Source organism: Cynoglossus semilaevis, chromosome 20, assembly GCF_000523025.1.
Source record: "Cynoglossus semilaevis isolate Cse_v1.0 chromosome 20, Cse_v1.0, whole genome shotgun sequence".
Lineage (NCBI taxonomy): Eukaryota > Metazoa > Chordata > Actinopteri > Pleuronectiformes > Cynoglossidae > Cynoglossus > Cynoglossus semilaevis.
In genome coordinates this window covers 10,041,118-10,061,093 of record NC_024326.1, presented here as the reverse complement: position 1 = coordinate 10,061,093, position 19,976 = coordinate 10,041,118, and the positions used below count along the sequence as shown (strand labels likewise).

General features: G+C 41.2%; 1 protein-coding gene and 1 non-coding gene across 3 annotated transcripts in view; one reads left to right on the top strand and one right to left on the bottom strand.

The window, feature by feature from the left end:
• ptprfb (protein tyrosine phosphatase receptor type Fb) overlaps window positions 1-19,976 on the top strand; it is a 159,618-nt gene continuing 139,642 nt past the window's right edge. Inside the window, exon 1 of one of the 2 annotated variants that reach the window (XM_025052511.1) lies at window positions 1-119. The gene's annotated coding sequence lies outside the window, so the exon portion shown is untranslated. Of the gene's footprint in view, window positions 120-266; window positions 287-19,976 lie in introns of those variants that run through there. The other variant, XM_025052512.1, reaches the window with a different exon arrangement.
• On the bottom strand, window positions 1,766-1,866 carry LOC112486312 (U6 spliceosomal RNA). Its single transcript, XR_003048740.1, has one exon. It is a non-coding gene; the product is annotated as a U6 spliceosomal RNA (small nuclear RNA).

Sequence of the window (19,976 nt, the reverse complement as noted above, 5' to 3'; positions counted from 1 at the left end):
TAAGGCGTGCGTCTGCTGTCTGTGGATCACACTAAGTGGATTTTTGGGGACGGGACTAAACGGTGTAGCGGTTCGTGCAGGGAGAGAAATGCCCACGGCGGTGACAAAGAGGAGACTGAGTGAGTGCACCGTTGTTTGTCTTCAATGCATTCTTCCAGTTGATTTTTGTTTGTGAAAATACCATCTTTGTTTGGGTTTTTTTAACGGAACTTTGTGCATTGTATGTGAATGTTTTGCTGACAGTGCGAGCAGGGGAAGACGGTGAAAATGTGCTCCAGGAGAAAAGGTGAGATCCGGTGTAAGTTGTGAATCCGCCTTTAACGGACCCAGTCTGCATTTGCGTCAGTTGTGAATTGCGTATGTACCAACTTTTATTGTGGCAATAACTCTGCCGCACAAGGTGCATTCAGCCTTCCGTTACTGTCGCACGTACCTCCAGGGGCACGGACGAACAGGGGGCGACACTGTTCTCCGTTACTTCATCCTCATGTGGGGTTTAACGTCCAGACATTTTTTTTTTTTTGCGCTGACGCTCAGAAGTTGACAGAGCTGCAGCTTCGAGCTCCAATCAGGCAGGAAATCTGTGGAGATGAATCACAGTTGAATTATTGAACAGTAGATCAGTGTAGATCTGTGGAGCATGACTTTGCCCTTCACAGGGTTCTGTTTCTCTGTTTTGATGTCATCATTTGCTCCCATCCTTGACCTTCTGTTGAAAATAATTTACCATAAAATACAAATTCACCCCCCACTCCTCCTCGCCTCCTCCACCTCTGCCATCCTTTCATTACAAACCTAGTTATCACTTCATGTGCAGGTGAGGCATGTTTCTGTGTCCAAGTGCCCCTGAGGGGGTGGGATGGGGGGGCAAATGTGAAATGGATGCTGTTTCTTTATTTATCAGTACTAAAGAGAGACAGGTATTTAAGGTGTTGTGTGTCCATCAGCTGCTGGAGCTGCTGTGATGTATGTGTCATTCATCTGTCCTCGGAAAACCACCGTCACCGCCACCACAGCTGCAGCAGCAGCAGCAGCAGCAGCACACAGGACTGCAGAGACAGGTTTGATGTCATGACTTTGCCCCCTGCAGCCAAGCAAAAACAAGCAGACATTTTGATAATCAGCGACCACAGAACTCCTCGGTGAAGCAGTTGACGTGACAGGGTTTCACCCGTGTGTTATCGTGTGATAAATAATCCATATTCCCTGTTGATGTATGGATCTGTTCAGACTAGGTGACGGAGGATGAAGACTGGGTTCAGAGGAAGAGTTTTTGCAGCGTTGCATCAAGCCCGCAGCCCTGCTGGTGTTTATTTGAAGGCAGACTGGCAGCAGTTTTGCATGGTGATTGACAGGCTGGACCAGCCCCATGGCCGTCCTTCATCAATGAACAAATTGGATTATAGCTGTCACAGGCACGTTGATATGGCCTGACCACAGGCCAAACTGAAAGAGTCTCACCAGGTTGTGTTAGTTTCTTCTAATTGCATCAGATATGTTTCTGCATAGAAATGCAGAACTGTTGGTGTTTGGTCTGTAGCTGTCAGTGTCAGTGACAGGCCCTGGTTCAGGGCTGTAGATGTAAATCAGCCTGTATGAAAAGTTAGAAAAAATGTTAATATCCAAAATGCATTACTCACTAGGATGGGAAAAAGTGTCCTGTTTTTAGAAAACAAATGGAAATGCATAAAATGGCAAGATATTTACCCACATATTTTACTAACCAGATAGATATACTTTATTGATCCCAAGATGGGAAATTACAGCCAATGAGGAACGCTTCTCAAAATGTTCGTGTCATCCAGTGGCCATGCTAATCTTCTCTGTATCATTCCAATTTGTGTAACACGGCTACAACGACAACTACTACTGCATGTAGTAATAATATTTATTGACAGCATAATAATATGACAACGAAATAAGCAGTGAACCAGTTTGTAGGACAAATATAATAGTGAGATTCTGGATTTTCTCAGTGTTTGATCTAATTTGTCTGAATGATTGTTCTCAAACGCTGCACAGTCATGTTTATGTTTCAGATTATTTTTTTGAACATTTTGCCCAGCCTCTATACAGCCTGCTGTACTCGAACTATTTTGGAGTAATTCTCAAGAAGGCATTTGATGCACTTGACCTAATCCCCTTAAGTCCCAAGGCATGAATGGTTGACCCTCAATGGATTAGTGGCGTCTTTGTCTTCTGTTCCTCGCCAGTTCCTCATCAGTCGTCCTTTAAACTGATGCTTCTGTTCGTATTGGCTTCTATGCTGCAGTTCTTCGTGTGTTTCACATTGGTATGTGTTCAAGGAGTACTTTGTGTATCAGTAAAATTAAAAATATCCATCCATTTATCCGTTACCGGGGCAGCAGCCAAAATCACATTGCACCCCAAACCTTCCTGCGGGTGGTGAGTCCACTGGAAGCTGTTAACCGCCCTAACCGGGATTCGAACTTGCCCAGGAGGTGAACCCTGGGGTTCCACACCAATGACAGAGACATTGCCTCTGGGCCAAAGCGCCACATCAGAAATATCAGAAAGAGTTAAACTATGTTTATGTTGCTTTACCGGATGCCAATTAATTAAGAGATTCCAATAACAAACCAAAATGGTTTTATTTTTATTTAAAGCTGTTTTTTTTCTTCTGTTAGACGACCCTCTACACCCTTGGACTGTCTGTAATTTGTCATGTAGTATTGGATATTTCCTATTAGGGTCTGGTCCAGTACCAGAAGCCAGAGCATCTGTCTCAGTTTCTTCATTTGTCAGCGCTCCCTGGAACCATTGGTAGCTGAATGGCATTTTTAAAAGGGTTCCAGCTCCGTTGTGGCCACACGCTGCAGAAACCACTTGGCACAGGTCTCTTCCAAACTCAGGCTTTCTCATGCTTTCCATATGGGGGAAATTGTTGTAATTTCAGGGCCCTGGAGTCCTAATGAAAGGTTCTGCCCGTAGTGTGTTGGTCTGTGGTGGGCGGGATCAACGTTTCTTGAATTTATAGGGAATTATAAGTGCTCTGAGATGCCCAACACTGGCCCACTGTCAGGGCGTTGGCACGGAGAAACCAGAACTCTTTTTAACTAGGCAAACTGGTTCAAACTGGTTTGATGGGGCTCTTTGGCACGGGGTTTGTACGACTCAGGCTTTTAGATGTAGGTTTTTCTTCAGGGCTGCATGTCAGTGAAGATTGTACGAGGAGGAGTGCAAAATATGCTGGAATTCTGCTTAGACATCAGGGTGTTTCACAGTTTCACCTCCAGGGTCTGGGGCAACTGTTATTGTCCTGTTTACCATCCCCACATTCAGACTGGCTGCTCTTAGTAGCACGCTTGGTGGACTTTTAACAATGCCTGTTCGTTTACGTCAGCAGCACACAGGCAAAAAGTGATTTACTACTCCGTCTGCAAGGGTAATGTAGAAGCAATTTGACTGCTGATTGAAACCAGGTCTCTCATTTCAGAGTCCACTGGTGGCATTATAAACCATTTACACCAGTGTTTTATAGGGCAACCCCGCAATGGGCAAAGTGGAAACAGACATGGCCTAAAAATGGCCTCGGCTACCACAGGGGGGTGGGGGTGGGGTTCATCTTTTCCTTGGGGTAATTTGTTGTTTTAACTTGAGTGTGTTAGTGCTGCTGAGTGAACTAGTAAATATGGATGAAATGGAAAGGTCAATTGTTAGGTTAATCAGTCCTGTCTGTTTTTCATTTAGGCAGAAAGACCTCCTAGGTATAGATGTGCCTCTGCTTTGAATTACACATCCCCTGCCCCTGTGTACTACAACTTTAACGTTCAGTTTGGACGGAGAGGGGTTTTTGTACTTGTTCCATGTCCACAATTGTCGGATGATAGCTTTAATCAAAACAATCCTGCTAAACACAGGTGTTACTTGATTTTTTTTCGACCAGTTCGAGTGTTCAATTGTTATCACTTCAGGGTAAAATTGACTTTTAGCAGCTCCAGCTTTGATCAGGTTTAGTGCAGCTAAAAGATCCAGCTGAACGTCCCAGTTTTTAGTTAGCAATATCACAAGCGTTTAACTTTGCTTAGAAATATGATATTATTTTAATGTGTGCGAAAATGATCTGACTGAACACACACTCCACATTCCATTTTATTTGCACACACTGCAGGTTGAAGTATTCCGTGATATTTTTCCTTGATATTAATAATTCCATGGTTTACATTGGTGAAACACATGATCTGCCAGCTAATTGCCTTTAGCTTCTTTCCCGTAATATACTGAAAATAATTGCTTTTGCCATTATTTATCATAATAATAATAATAATTACAACATGTCTGGTGTTGTTCTCTCTGCAGCTGTACCATTTCTCTTAGGTTGTAATTTTTAAGGAGTGTTGGTGAAGGTGCTTCTGTCTGTTTGGTTGTCCTCTGTGTTTTTGGCTTCAGTCCATTTTAATTACAGCTGAGATTGTCTATGAGGGCTCTGTTGATTTGATGTTGATAACGAAGACATTTTATCACAGCCCAATCAGGCCAGTGTGCAGTGGCTCTCAGAGTTCTCAACAATGTGATGTAGGTCTTGGTTAATGTTAATGTAGAGCTTTGGAATTTTCCAGACGCCATCTTCCTGCACCACGGTGACGGGCTAATTGTCCACACGGTGTTGATGTTTCCCACCACTGCAGCCAGTTCTTGTATTTAACTTTAGATATAACAGGTGTTTTGCTCAGTTTAAAAATACCTTCTTATTTTACATCATATTTATTTTCATACTAAGTGTATTTCCTTCTTGTGCAGGAGCATACCTGATATGATCAAGACCTCGTTAGCAGTTTGGAATGTTTTGGTGTCTACGTTCTTTGGGAAATTACCTCATTTTAATTTTCCTAATTGAACTGTTGTCTAAAAAGGTAAAAAAAATCAACTCTGATCTAATAGTGGAGGATTCGATTTCTTCAGTGCTTGTTTAAACATTTTAATTCCCATAAAATGTGATGAAATATAATTAATTTGCCTAAACTTACATTAAACTAGTCTTTCATTTATAGTTTTTTTTTTTTTGTCACCTGGTCAAACACAACACTGCTCTTTCTGTCAATAGAAGTTGAATTGGATTTAAACCTCCAGACAATGGGCTGATATAATGAACACAGTGTGCAGGTGGCCTTTCATTGGTATTCATACCAAAGTCTGTAGTGAGATTTCGACACAGTCGCTGCTGTTCATTTACCGTGATCTATGATCTCAGATGGGTATAGATGGATTCCCATTCTTCAGACTTAGGGCACAGACGCTGTCTCAGCTCTAACTTTATGAAAGAAATCCATCTTTAGGTTTTAGCCTCTCTAAATGAGTTTGGTCTTGTTCTCTAAACAGAAACCTATTTTATATCTGTTTGTGGAAACAGATGACATTAAGGAGTGAGGCAGTTTATCGTGTGTAAACTGCAGCTGTGGCTAATTTCTTGTGATAAGTATTTTTATGACGTGAGTGATTACGGATTCTTGAATTGTTAAATATTAATAACAGCTTGTTTAGTTTAGGAACTGTCACGCCACTTGGATTATTAGCTCAACCAATGAGAAAATGAATTGTCGTTTCTGTTCAAACGAAATAATTACACAGGTTTGAAGATGTTTGAACAACAGTTCACGGGTTCAAGCCTCAGTTTTTCAGTCTGGTGTTTGCATGATCTTCCTGTGTGTACATAGGTTTCACACAGGTGCTGCAGTTTTGAATGTAGTTTTGATTTGATGTGTGACTGACTGTTTCTCTGTATATGTTGTGTCCAGCGTTTCTGTTATTGTGCAGGAATCAACACAGACAAAGACTTTTTACTCAGTGATTTACATTAAGATGTTAAACATTGTGAGTTGTGTTAAGTTCAGATGCTGCCTGGCCCTTCCTGTTTTGAAAGTGTTGAGTTCAGCTGCTGCCTGGCCCTTCCTGTTTTGAAAGTCATGAAAATATATGAAAAAGTAGGATGCTGTTGTAATACATCAAGTCCATCTGTGGATTTTATGAATCATTAGAGCCCAAATAGCTTCATGTCCTCAGTGGTGGTCTTATGTGGGTGATTTAATATTTCATTTATGATCCCAATATAGATTCTGTATGGAAGGCCCTCCTGGCCAACGCTACGAGACAATTTTATCTCATCATGTGTATTGGCAAATTTACCAGCAGCTTGACAGGACGGAACGTGTAACTACCCATAAGACCTTGATGCCTGTGCTACAGTATGCATTTGTCCAGTCAGCAGAAGTGCAGGCGTTTTTGTCAGATCAACACCACGGTGACAAATAGAATCACGACCAGCATCATTCATTTTCCTGTCACTGTCAACTTATTCTTCCCAGGTTCACATCTAATTAGAACACACACATAATGCGCACACACTCGCATTCACACAAATGCACACACACTCAGAGCTGATGCAGACCATTACATGAAGGTCAAACAGTCAGCCATCTTATCAGGCTGGACTTAAATGTCACACACTCTGTGATTCAAAGTGAAAGAAAAATGACAAATTTGCATAGGTTATGTAGATGAGACACAGAGCTGTGATCAAAGATCCAGTTTTAATGCAGTTTGAACTGGACAACATTTCTTTGTACTTGTGGCATATACCAGAACAAAACGTCCTTGGAAGTATCCATGGACACAAACTCTGTCCTTCCTCTTTGCATTTGTACCCGTTTCTACTAATGCTTAGCTGAGAAGCTCTTTAGAATTATGATAACTATTCTACTATAATAACTATTTGTGAATCACAACATTCTAGGACTGATGTTAGAGATGTGAAAGTTACAGATATTAAGACAGGATTCTCAAGCATCTTAACAGGTTTTTAGAAATATGTCCTTGTCAAGTGTTGAACTTTGTTACGTTTTATTTAATTAGTCTTTTCAACCCTCAGAAATAAACTGAAAAAGAGTTTTCACTGGTCTTGAATGGAAACCTGCTCAAACTATTGAAGCTTTGCAAGAGCATTTTAGAAATATTTGAAACTTAAGGTTGACTTTAGACAAAGCAGAGAAGCAGTGATGTGACTTGGTGCAAAAGATATACTCAAGAATCTTGCAAAAAAAAAAAAGGGCACATTTTCAATGAAGACACAGCTAAGTAGTGTATAGACCTCAAATAAGACGGACTTTAGGGAAAGGGTTCCGGTGTTTTGATTCTAATTTTTCCAAGAAGTTTTCCACAAGTGTTATTTTTTTGAATAGCAACTTTAAAAAGTCAGCTTCCCTTGTGTTAGAACACTCTTTGAGGTGTCTCTGACGTGTTGTCCATACTTGGACTGCGGTAAGTGAAGGCTTTGACCCTCTTTACCACTAGCTTGGTGTGCTAAAGCACGACAGTGAGTGGCAGAAAAGTGCTACGTTTGCTCTGTGTTTTCCCTGCTGGCATGGCAGATGGATGTGATTTTAGGGAGCGAGGCCAGGGCTCTTTGCTGGTGAGGGACAAAGATGACGACTGCTTGTCCGTGGAGGGTTACCAATGGCCTTGGCACACACTGTGCTGTCAGGCTAGAAGCCATCGGACACCATTAGTGTTGACAACATGTCATTATGTCAGACCCTACAGCATGGGCAAGCAATAAATAAATGAAAGCAGCAAATAAAGATGGTACATTAAAAAAAATCTAGATTTTTGCAAATGCCAGCCTGAAGGTTTTTTTGGAGAGTACTTTACGCCGTGGCTGTAGAGATGATGCCTCATTTCAGATATTGCTTCTACTGTCCAAATGTTGTTTGGCCTGTGGCCCCTGTTCAACACAGGAAGCCTTCACAGTTTGTGTGCAGATATTTTTCCAAGATGTTGTGATTTGATTAAAACCCAAATACACGACACAAGTGAAGACGAGTGACTCTAATAAAACCCTGTAATGTAATCGTTCTGTGACGGATTTAAGGACATGCAACACTTAAAGAGCTGCTGTTTTCATTGAGCTCAGATGAGTGACTTTAATAAAGCCCTCTAATGCAGTCATTCAGGGACTTATTTGAGGGTGAATGATCCGGGGGCGTGATGTTCGAAGAACTAGGTTTAAAATTAGACAGAGGGTTAGTAAAAAAGATTTATAATGATAAAAACATAAATAAATATATATATATGATAAATATAAATGCACCATAACATACTGATTCTTGTGAATTTAACGTCAACGGATGTTTAGATTTTGAACATTGTCCATTTTTATTTCAACCCAAAGTGATATGTCTTAACACCAGAACTACAGAAATGACTTTGGTCTTTTACGATAACAAAGATGTAAAGATCAGGCCGCGACTGTTGTTTTTTCATCCAGGCTGGTGTGACTTCTTCAAAGAAGCGCCGCAACTTTTGAACCTGTGGTAATTGAATGTCTGTGCAGCGACCACAATGATAAGTTGTTCTCCGGTATCCTGTGTGTGTATATATATAAAAATAAATATGGACTATGATCATATAAATGATCCAATACATGGCTGCACATTACAAGCATTCATCAGCCCCACAATAAGTATGTTCCAAGGTTATAGAGCAGGACTGAGGGTATGTTGAATTTCCCCAACTGTCGGCGGAAAGTAATGGAACTTCACAGCATGAGGTCATAGAGTGGCTTTAGTGGTGGAGAGAGGGAAACTCATTTCACTCTCACTGTAATAAATAGAATTTATTGTATATGTAGTGGTAACCAGGATCTTTGGGTGTATGCAGTATACATACTACACACACACACACTCTGCAGGCAACTAATCAATGAGATTCTGATCCTCAATTTAAAGTATTGAAGAAAGAAAAAAATCTTTCGGCTTTGAAACCCAGTAAACAAAGGCCCTGCGCAGCAGCATGTCTGTTGTACAAATCTTGACATATTGGTTTCATTGCTGCGTCTGAATCATCCTCCTCGTCAACCTCCAGATTTTTGTTCACTTTCAGTGGCAGTTCAAACATTTCTCCTTGCCATCGTTGTTTCAGCCTACCAGGAAGAGTCAAGAGAACCCTATGGACACAGCAAGGTGATATCCATGCTACAGCTCCTCTAAAAGGGCAATGATTCATGAGGCTGGCCCTTCTGTCCCTGGGGCTGGGAAGAATAGCTGGCATTATCTTCTGCAAATGGGTTTGAAAATGCTCTTGGCCAGGTTGACCAAGGAACTGATTTATTGCTCAAGAAGTGCTGAACAGTTAGGCTCTATTTCCAAGCATAGATATGACCCGCCCCTCCCTCCTTCCATCAACAGAACATTCCGGAACATGCACACAAACTCAGGAGAAGAGTGAGTTTCCCTGTCTTTCCTGTCTGTGCATTTTCATGGTAGGTTTATATATTTTGGACGTTTAGATTTTATGTACAGGATGTGATGTCACGTCCCTTTGTTTGAATAAAAAAAAGTGCAATTGTCTATTGATTAGTTGCCTGCAGTCAGGTCGCCTGAGGGCTATGAGAATGTGTTCAAACAAACAAACAAAATGGTAAATAAAAAAAGTGGAATTGTCTATTGATTAGTTGCCTGCAGTTTAATTATAGTATAACATGTTGTTTGATTGGTTTAATCTGATTTTAAATAGTCGATGCAAGTCTTCATGAACTACACAGATCTGATGAACTCTGATCCAGTTCAACAACGAACCACTGATGGGAGCACGATTATTCTGAATGAAAAAAAAAGAACAGTTTCTGAAGTGAACCTTAAATAACTGGAACAAAAATGAAGCAGTTTCTTTTAAAGCGGACAAAACAACATGTGTGGATGGCAGTCAGGGAGGCATTACATATTTGGTGGTTAAGTGAGTGCAGTGGTTTTAATTAAGATCCACATATTTTATGCCCTCTCTGATGTTTGTAACAAAAAAAGCTCTTTGTAGTAAATAGTTCAGGATTATCTGTGACATTTTTATAGTTTCACTCTGATCCAAAAATTATCACAATTTGTCACCGGGGATGACAACAAAGGCTAGTTCGTTATGTCTGATAACAATTACGGGAATACCATACTCTAAATTACTGTGAGAAGATTAGGTTTTTTTTTTTTTTACTTTGTGAAATGGCATCGCTATGCAGCAAGTTCTGTGTCTTTCATAGATACATTTTTATAAATATATATCCATACTTTTACCTTGCTTTAACCCACATTACAGTGTCTTCCTAAACCCTGGTTGTCCGTAGAGGATCTTATTTATTAGGTTTCGGTCGGGGATTCCTCCGTATTTGCAATGGGAGCAAAAGACCGATGAATTATCCCTCAATAAAGTGGAAAATCTAATTGCCAGTATATCAGTTTTCCAATAATGCAATTTCAGCAGGTAATTATTACGAATACTAGATATCATCAGACTGTTGGCAATGATGCCGTCTTTTTACTTCAGCATTTCCTGTGACCAGAGGGAAAACACGGCACTCATCCTCACACAGCTCATTTATTAGCTTTCATGAGTGTTTGTTCGACACCATCACTGATATGGAACAAGCCTCCAGTTAGGACAGTCACCCCACTGTATGGTTTAGATATATGTGGTTTGATTTTTGGAGTAAATTGTACATGCACATGAACTCACAGGTTTGTGACTGATAACAGTTTTATCTCACATCATATCACATCGTATCGTCACCTAAAGGATCTGCAGCTCTGCTCCAGTCATTTCTGGTTTTTGCATTGACCCTGTTTTTTCATTTTGGTATTTATTTTTCCATGCAGAGCCAAATACCGAACAATGATATTTAGCATTCTGCCCAGGGGTTAGCATTATGATAATTTATCCTATACCGTCACAGCGGAAGCATCCAGGGGAAAAATTGCTGTCACGTCTGCCAATGCTGCATCAGTGACAAAAATAAGAATAATTTATGTTGATCATATGGGCTACAGAAACACTTTTTTTCCTCGTTGCTACTTGTCAAGAGTTATTATATCGTTATTGTCTGAAGGTGTGTTCTTGGAGGTCGCTCCTAAGTGAGAGGGTATTTAAGGTTCAGGATTTATTTGGGTTAGGGTTAGAGTAACTGTTAAGATTAGGCTTGTATTTGTAATCGTTTAAAAGGTCAAAGGTTAGAGCAGGACGTTAGGGAATGGATGATGATTAAAACCAGCTGTGTGCATGTGTGTACTTACCTGGGATAGCTGTACTTGTTGGGACTGGGATTTGTAAAAAAAAAAAATACTATTGTTGTGAGAATATTTTGTTCTTGTGCAAGTTTATTTTGGAGATTAGAGTTAGCTTTAAATTAGGGTTAGACGTATATATATTTGTAAAAGGTCAGGTGACGGTAAAGGTCGGTGAATACCTGTGTGTGTGTGTGAAGAAAAAAAAGAAAAACAGAAGAAAAAAAGAGCGCTTTAGCCGATCCCTCACGTTGTTGTGATGAAAACTCAGAGTCTATTCCGCTGTGTTATGGTGATAAGATGATGAGCTGAGTGCTACTGCTGTCTCATTTAAAGGATACATTTCTGAGATATTCAGTGATACGGGGCGGTGGTGCGTGTGCATACAAACAGAAGAGGGTGAGACCCAATGACTGACTATCATTATTTCTCCTCTTTGTTACATGTGGGCTTCTGAACTGCAGTAAGCGACACCAGGCCACTCCCACTACTGTGTGGTACACTGGTACTTCGTGTGGGATATTTCATTCCATTCTCTTATGGGTACTGCGTGTGGGATATTTCATTCCATTCTCTTGGTGGTTTCTTTTTTTGTTCTTTGCGTCCAGACCCTGGTCTTGTGTGAACCATGTTGCTTCTTATACTGTCATTGTTTTGCAGCCAAATATTCTTTTTGTGTGAGGCTGAAACATGAGAAAACCAATAATCGATGTGGCAGACTAGGTGTCCACATGGCCCAGGAGCAGATCTGTTTCCTCTGCAGAGGAGTGTTTCTTTACTACCTGGCATATTCGACCTTATCACAGCATTCTGCTAAAAGTGCAAGGGCATCTGTTTTGTGATGGGATGGGCTCTCTTATTGGTTTATTGGTATGCCACAAAATCTGATGCAACCTGAGTCTGATGCAACAGTCTATTATGGCAGTTCGAACCTCCAAAGTGCATGTGGACACAGCCAGAATGCTCTTACTCTTGGCAGCCGCTCTCTCTGCATTCAGAGTCTCTCCTAATCTGGGTTTTATCGCTTGTTATTTTGTCCAAGGTCAAAATGTCTGGACCCTAAACGGATATTTAAATATTCCCCACATCATCAAGTGCAGCGGTGACGTGAAGCACTTTACCTTACAAGTAAAAATAGTCCAGTCAGTGGCATTCCATTATTGTGCGGTTTAGTACATAAATCATTCCACCCAGCGTCCTCCTGTCTGCTTTGTGTGGCTCGCAGTTCATCTGCATACATATTTATCCAGAGTGAACTGAATGCTAATCCTGTCAGGCCTATTAAACACCAGACAAATTAACCATATCCAAATTTGAAAGGAAGGACTGTGAAATTAAACAATTCTTCCGGTGTGATCCATTTCAAGGTTACCTCCGTCATTAAACGGCAGGAAGGGGCCGACACCTGAGGGTTCATGCTGGATATTAAAGAGCGCTGCAGCAGCAAAAGGGCCAGAGCTCAGTAGGTGTTTGTCCTGAGGCACGTCTTCCCTGTGTGCTGCTACTTTCTATTAGCAATAGCAAGAGGCATTTGACTGACTTGTCCAGCAGGTCAACACAGCAATATAGGGAACTGAATTCTCTGTCGGCGGTAGGTAAGATACAGATTGAATCTGTCCTCAGAGGCCAAACAGTAGTTTCTCTATGAAACAGCCTCAAATAATGAGCATCGAATTAGATTTGTTTACTCTCTAATCAGAGCTGCTGCAAATCCTTTAAGACTTGTTACATTTACATTTTTTATTTTAGCTCCAAAGCATAAGTTTAAAAGTCTGTGACGAACTCTTGGTGGTTGAAGTGACTTTAAATCTTTAGAAACTGTATCTATGGCTGTTACTGGGAAGTTAGAAAACTGGCTGACATTTTTAAAGCGTGCTTTAGTTTTAGCTCCTTTTACTTGAGTTTCGTCTAAAGTCAGTTCTGTAGAACATCAGCCATAATTCCATAAAGAAGGAATTCACCAATAGACATCTACGGCAGATATGTGCAGAAATAGACCACCCGCCGTCCACCCCCCCCCCCCTTTTTCTTCGACCTCCTCATGTATCCCCACTTTATGTATAACATATAACTTCTCATCTCATTTTGTTCATGGTCATGTTCATGAATGAAAAATAAACAAGTTGTGTATAATTAACATTTCCCTTCGGTTGTCAACCATCCATATTTATGAGTGAGTCGTTTTAATGAGAGAAAATAAAGAGAAAAGAGTGAAACCAACGACCACACACTGACCTACTTCAGAAGTTAGACACAAACCCAGCTCCAGCTTGGTTCTCTTGTATGTGAGTTGTTTTTTTATTTTTTTATTTTATTATTAATGGTTGGATCTCTAGTCCTGTGAGCTATAAGAACTCCCGCTGACAAAGGCACTTAGTTGATAAAGATATTGTCTCGCATGAAATGCATTTATTAAAGGGTTTTCATTCGGCCGGTGGTGTTGAACTCCCTGCTCCTTTATTTAGTGATGCAAATATAAATGGAGTTGAATCTCTCTGCTCATTTTCATGCAGACTCTATTATGTCTAACCATGCATTTACTTGTAGGAACAGACTGCCTTATTGCAAGAGATTTAAATGCCGCCGTGCAAGAAAGAGGCCAAAACAGCCGCGTGAATCTTTCTCCAGCTGGTTTAATTTGGTTTGTGTTCTCACGTCAAACTGAAATGTATATATTCAATTTCTTTCTTTTTCTTTTTTTTTTTTTGTTTTTTGTTTTTGTCTGAAAGGCTTATTAGAAGTCATCTCACAGTTAGTCGGAGATGCACTTAGAGCAGATGTGACAGTGTGTAATGGGAGTTTTGACACACAAGGAAATGGTTTGTCTTGTTGCTTTCAAAGTGTAACCAAGAGTAAAATTAAAAATGATGAAGAATGTAACGTTATGTTAAATGTGTGTGTGTGTGTGTAAGAGTTCTGCACACACAGATCCAATCGTACCAGTGATATAAAAACCAGCAGCTCCTCGCCCGCATGTTGACTCTGTTAGCGCGTGGTTACTCCGCCCATCGTGTCACTGATTAATGCAGTGGACGCCGTGATGTATAGACTAAGTGCTGCGTAAATAAACGTCTTCAATTTCAGTGATTCTCCATTTCAGTCCTAGTTGTGTCTCTCTATTAGGCTGAGAGCTCACTGCAAACCCATCTCAAGTTGTTACTCCCCTAGAAATAAATTCAAATATGAGAATTTACAGTAGAAAAAAATTGTGCCAATAATATTATCATAATAATATCTGTTGTTGGTGCAGTGGTGCAGGGTTCACACCTGTTATGCATGCTGTTGTTGGTGCAGGGTTCACACCTGTTATGCATTCTTCCTCCAGTGGGGAGGAAGGAGCGTTCGACGTAAAACTGTCCCAAACCCCTCATGGTCCTTGAACGCCTGATGAAGGGGCAAAACCTACACATTTGAATGTTCGATGTCCCATAAACAGCTCCCGCCCCAGAGATTTGTCCCATCAAATCACCAGGAGAGAGCGGGCTTCTCCGCACCTCTGTCGTTCCTTCATCCTGCTCCTGTTGGGAGCAGTGATTGAATCCCAGTCAAGCGGCTGTAAATGGATTGACCCTCCACCAGGATGATGGAGTGTCGCTGCCGTCCATGCACATGTATAAAGACTCACATGTGGTGATGTGTGGTTCTGCATGGTTACCCTGAATGGTCCTGTCAGCCAGTGGCGGCACATCTTTTTGACTATGCCTGTCTCTGCACTCATTCCAATTTCACTCATAAATTGCCGGGATGGCTGTGCTCTTTTCCAGACCTCTGGGCTGTGGAGTTGGACGCTGTTCCTGGGAACACGTTGATAAAAGTGTAGAAAAGAGGGAGTTTCCACACAGCCTGCCTCGAAGGAGGAGGAAGAACGGTGACCTGAGTTAGAAATGTGATCAAATAATGAGACAATCTGAGGATGTTCCTCACAGTAATGTCTGACAGAGCGCCTGCAAACAACAGTACCAGGAAAGTCATGTCACTCATGCACGTGTGCGACGTGTTTCATTAATTTATTCTTATTTTAATGACCTGGTAATTGTTTTCTCCCTGGTTATTGAGATGACTGCCATGCACTATTAGACCAGTTTAATGATGTGTAACTATTCCCTCTTAACAAAGCCATCAATCTCAGGTGTTGCTATGGCAACAGCACTCACCGTTATGCAGATGTCAGAACAATCAAATGTTTGCAGTAAAACGCCGTGTAAAACTTGGGCCGGAAATAAATCCAGTGAAAGTCCGACTTCTTTTATGCATTTTATCATTCTGTGTTTCTCCGTGCTTGAACTCCGTTTATGAAATTTGCACGGCCGGTTGAACAATCAGCAGAAATCCAATCATCTGCTTTCTGCACAGGGCGTTTACAGTGGGAGCAGCTTCAACCATTAACTGCGTCTTTTCTGCTCTTCTCTGTAAGTTTGATCGTTTCACACGGTGGTTTTTGATGGCTCTTTTTAGTTATTATTCTTTTGAAATAGAAATAGTCTTTAGGTTACATGCAAAGAATTTAAGACGTTGAAGTACTAGTACCCAGTAGTGCATATCTATGTACAGTACTACCCCTGACCTCTTAGTCCAGTAGAGGAGCCCATTATCTCCACCTTACATGTGATCAACAGCATCAGGCCGTTTCCATTACCCACTGTGACAAGTGTGTGTGAGACGAAGGCTTTTTCCTTCCATTTCTCACACTTTCCCTATTTGTTTCTGAGTGTGTCCATCTTAAAGCCGAGTGCTGTGTGATATCACATTTCTTTGAATGATCCCCACATATAAAACAGAGCGACAGAGAGACAGAGAGACAGAGAGACAGAGAGACAGAGAGACAGAGAGACAGGCAGCAGATGTTGATTTTCTCCACCTAACGTGTTGTTTCTCAGGACACAAGTTAAACTGATTGGTCACACTTAACACAGTATAAAGTCCCCTGTGGCAATAATACAGAACTGGATGCCATTTCTTTTTCCGTAGACATGTCGTCATGCATTCCTATGTGGATTTAGACACATTAAAAGATTTATTTGGCGTGTCAAGTCAGGGCACCAATAACTGCCCACGTTCTCTTGGGTTTTTATTTTTTTTATTTTTATTTTTTGCTACTACTTCCTCTTCAATTTTCAATTGCACTGGAAATACTAATAACTATTGACAGAAAGACTAACTAAAGTCTATGTCAGGGTCAGGTGTAGCAGCCTGCCTTTAAAGCGGAGCGTGGAGGGTCCTGGGTTTGATTCCCTGAGGCACCACATATCCCTGATTGCAAAGACTCACACTGTAAATTTCCTCATCCTGTGTATTGGTACTTTGGAGCAGGTGATTGGTAGAAAGTGATAAACCTGCTATACTGTATGTGGACCTGTGGCAGCTTGGTGAACTACAACCCAAGAAGAACACTTAATTAAAAAATTAAATTATTAATATACGCCTCAGTGTTGTAAAAGCCTTGACTGTTACCTGTTGTTACATGAGACGAGCCTCCTGAAAAATATAGCAGCGCCCTCCTCCTTTTCTTCTCCTTTGGTGCAGAAGAGGCTGACATTTCTATAAGAACAGGCCCGAGGACATACAGCGAACACATCAGAAGTCCCCGGTCCAGCGCTCGTTCTTTTGGAGCGGCGTTGAACCAATCTGGCTTCCTGTACTCACAAGATCCTCGGGCCCCACTTTGATCTCCAGCATCTTGTTTCATTTGACTGTCTAATCCATCAAAGGTGTTTGTCTCAGCAACAGTGTGATCAACATCTCTGTCAAGGCCTCGTTGCTGCCGAGTGACTAATTGTTAATGCGGAATACACTTGATCACTGCTTGTCTCGGCTGATTACCTGTTGTCCTGCTGGAAAACTTATTTTCAGGCTTGGTTGCCTGAATCAGACCTGGAGGTTTTACCCATCTGCCAGCACATCCACTGCACCACACCGCTGTCTTGTTTTTTGTTTTTTTTTCTGTCTTGTTTCGTCTTTTCAGCCTCCTACGTTAAACACTGTAGCCGACACTGTATGACAGGTTGAACAGCAGGTGCAGAGCTTTTCATGATGGTGTTCTTTTTGTTTTTTTGTTTTTTTTTTTTTCATTTAATGTGCTGCAATTACACACCCAAAGAATGCCTCTGAGATGTGTTTGAAAAATAAGGATAACATCATGTTTATCACCTGTTTGCAGTGGCAGAATGTAAAGACGTCACACGTAATTGGATCTGGTGTTGTTCAACAGCAGCGTCGCTGGCTGTGACTTGGTTTCCTGACTGAAACAGTGTGGATTTGAAATGCTGCAGGGGTTTTTGGTGTGTTGTTTTTTTTTTATATTTTTAATAGAGAAACATGTTGAAATATCCGTGGGAAATGCTGCATTTGAACCCATAACATCATCCTACGTTTGTGCAGATTCAACATTTGCATCATTATCTACTCTTTTAACTTCACAAATGTATATTTTTATAGCATTTTAAGATGGCGTCTCCTTCTACAACTATAGTAATGAACCATTTTAAGGATATAAATATAAGGCTACAGCTACAATTATAAATACTCCTTTATTACTGTGGCTGTTTAAATGTGATAAATACACAAAATGTCTAACGCCTTAAATCTGTTGACGCTCAAATAACCCGTCCCTCCTGTAATCTGACCCTGGGCTGACCAGGTGCTCGGTGCGGTACTAACAAACTTCAAAGTGTCACTGGGACCCCCCCCCTCTCGTCCCCCGTCAACCCCTCAGCCCTTTATATTTTCTACATGCAGTATCTCTAAACTTATGCTGGAGAATATTCAGGCCCACATTTGTTCATGTTTTAGTTTAATGAAAACAAACATTTGCATGAGGCAAGCACATGTGAGGTGTCCCAAGTTTAAAGGAGATAACTTGAAAAATATCCTTCATATGGTTAATTTACGGAATAGAAATGTGCGATTGATTTGCGTTTTATTGCGAATAGAAACAAAGGACAGCCATTTGATTAATCAGGATACGAATATTTTATTTAAATTGATTTACAGCAACTATCTTTTCACTTTTAGACACCAGTTTAGTAAGGCAACATGTGGCAGCAAAACAAACGCTGTGCTTTTTTTTTTTTCGTAACATAAAAAAACAATGGATTTTTACATTGTGTTTGTTTCCGTGCTTTGGAAATGAGGACGAAGCTGCTGCTGCTGCAGATCATGGCATTTGTTGCACAGCTTTGTTCTTTCCCACACTCGTGCTTCAATGCCATTTGTGCAGCTTTTTGTCACAGTGAGGCGTCTGTCTTGGTAATAGTTATTGTTGGGGGAGAAGGAGCTAATGTAATCCTGTGGTAAATCTATAAGGGTCGGACAGAACGGCTGAGGATGTATCCTATTCATGAGAACGTATGTACTATCACAGGAATTGTCAGTTCTCCTTTGTTTATTTCATGGCAGCCACTCTCTTGATGCAAACCGACGGATTCTCTTTGAGAGTATCTTGTGCGTGTCAGTCTGTATTATCGATGCACAAAAGCATGTAGAAAGGACAGCCTCCAAGGATGTTTGTCTCCTGTAGGAAAACCATTCTTGCCCTTTTTCTTACCCTTCGAAGGCATCAAAGACTCATCATGCACAATGGCACTACAGCAGATCCCTGCTGCTATCAGACAGTACACACATTTGCAGTAAATCGACACGGCATTAGTGATTCCTGTCATTTATATACGGTGCCTATAAAATCGAATTATATATATATAATGGATACATAATATCCAATAATTCAGATACACAGTCACACACTGCAAAACAGGATTTTTTTTTCCTTTCACAGAAGCACTTGATGTTTCATCTTAACCTCCAGTATCTGTTTGTGGTGGTTTCAACTTCAGGTCAGAGGCCCGGCAACGTGTCAGTCCACTGACACGACTGATGACCTGACTGACTTGATCATCAAATTGATAGGACGGGCTGCTGCAGACTAGACTGACTAATAATGGTTAGCACATGGGCTTGTTTTTGAACTGTGGGAGAAAACCAGAGAAACCTGAGGAGAACGTATGAACTCTGGATCGAGTTAGTGACCTGATGATGACTGGCTGGGCCAAATTAAATGAACGCGGGTAAACACTTTTCCCTTGTACTTGACATTTAAGGCAGGATTAGCTAATACTATATTAGCTAATACATACAGAGTACTGCCTACACACTCATTATGTTTGCAGCTTGAGTGTGTGTTTCACTGCCCATTAAATATAAGGCTGACAGCAGGCTTGCTTAGACTGGAACGCATGCATATAATGCTGCTATGGGTGTTGATTGATAAGTCTGTGGCCCAGGGTGAAAGGAAATGAGCTATACCTCTCACTGCCCCCCCTCCAGTGCAGTTCAACTCCTCTGAGTGATTGATTGCACTGAAAGTTTGAAGTTAATAACTTTTGTGGTATTTCCGTTTCGGATAAATGAAGATCGCAAGTCAGCAGTGTCTGACAAAATGGACATAATCGGCCTTGGTGCAGTCATCCTCTGCCGCGGCGTCAGGAGTTTTATCACCCGAGGAAGTTCATGAGGACACGGTGGCAGCGCCGGGACAGGCTGGCCCTTCTAACAGCACAGTGAAGAAGTGGGCCGTTAAATTTAAACTGGCCGTAGACCGCCTGCATAATGAGCCCTTTTCTGAAGACACACACTTGTGTTAAAAAACACATCTGTATGCTTCATGACCACTGGACCTAATGTGTGTATGTTAGAGCAGCGTATAGAAAATAAATGTGCTGTACAATTTCTGAAATTGAATCATTCTGCTGGAGCTGTGAGCTCATCAATCACCGCCTCCCCTCAAGTTTTTAACATGCAGCTTTTATAACTTAAGTCTCAGCCAGCCCTGAAATTCGGGGGGGAACTTCTGCGATACGCTGAATTTGCTTCACTCCACGTGAATGAATAATGCAGCTATCATTGGTTGGCTCCATCCGTGGC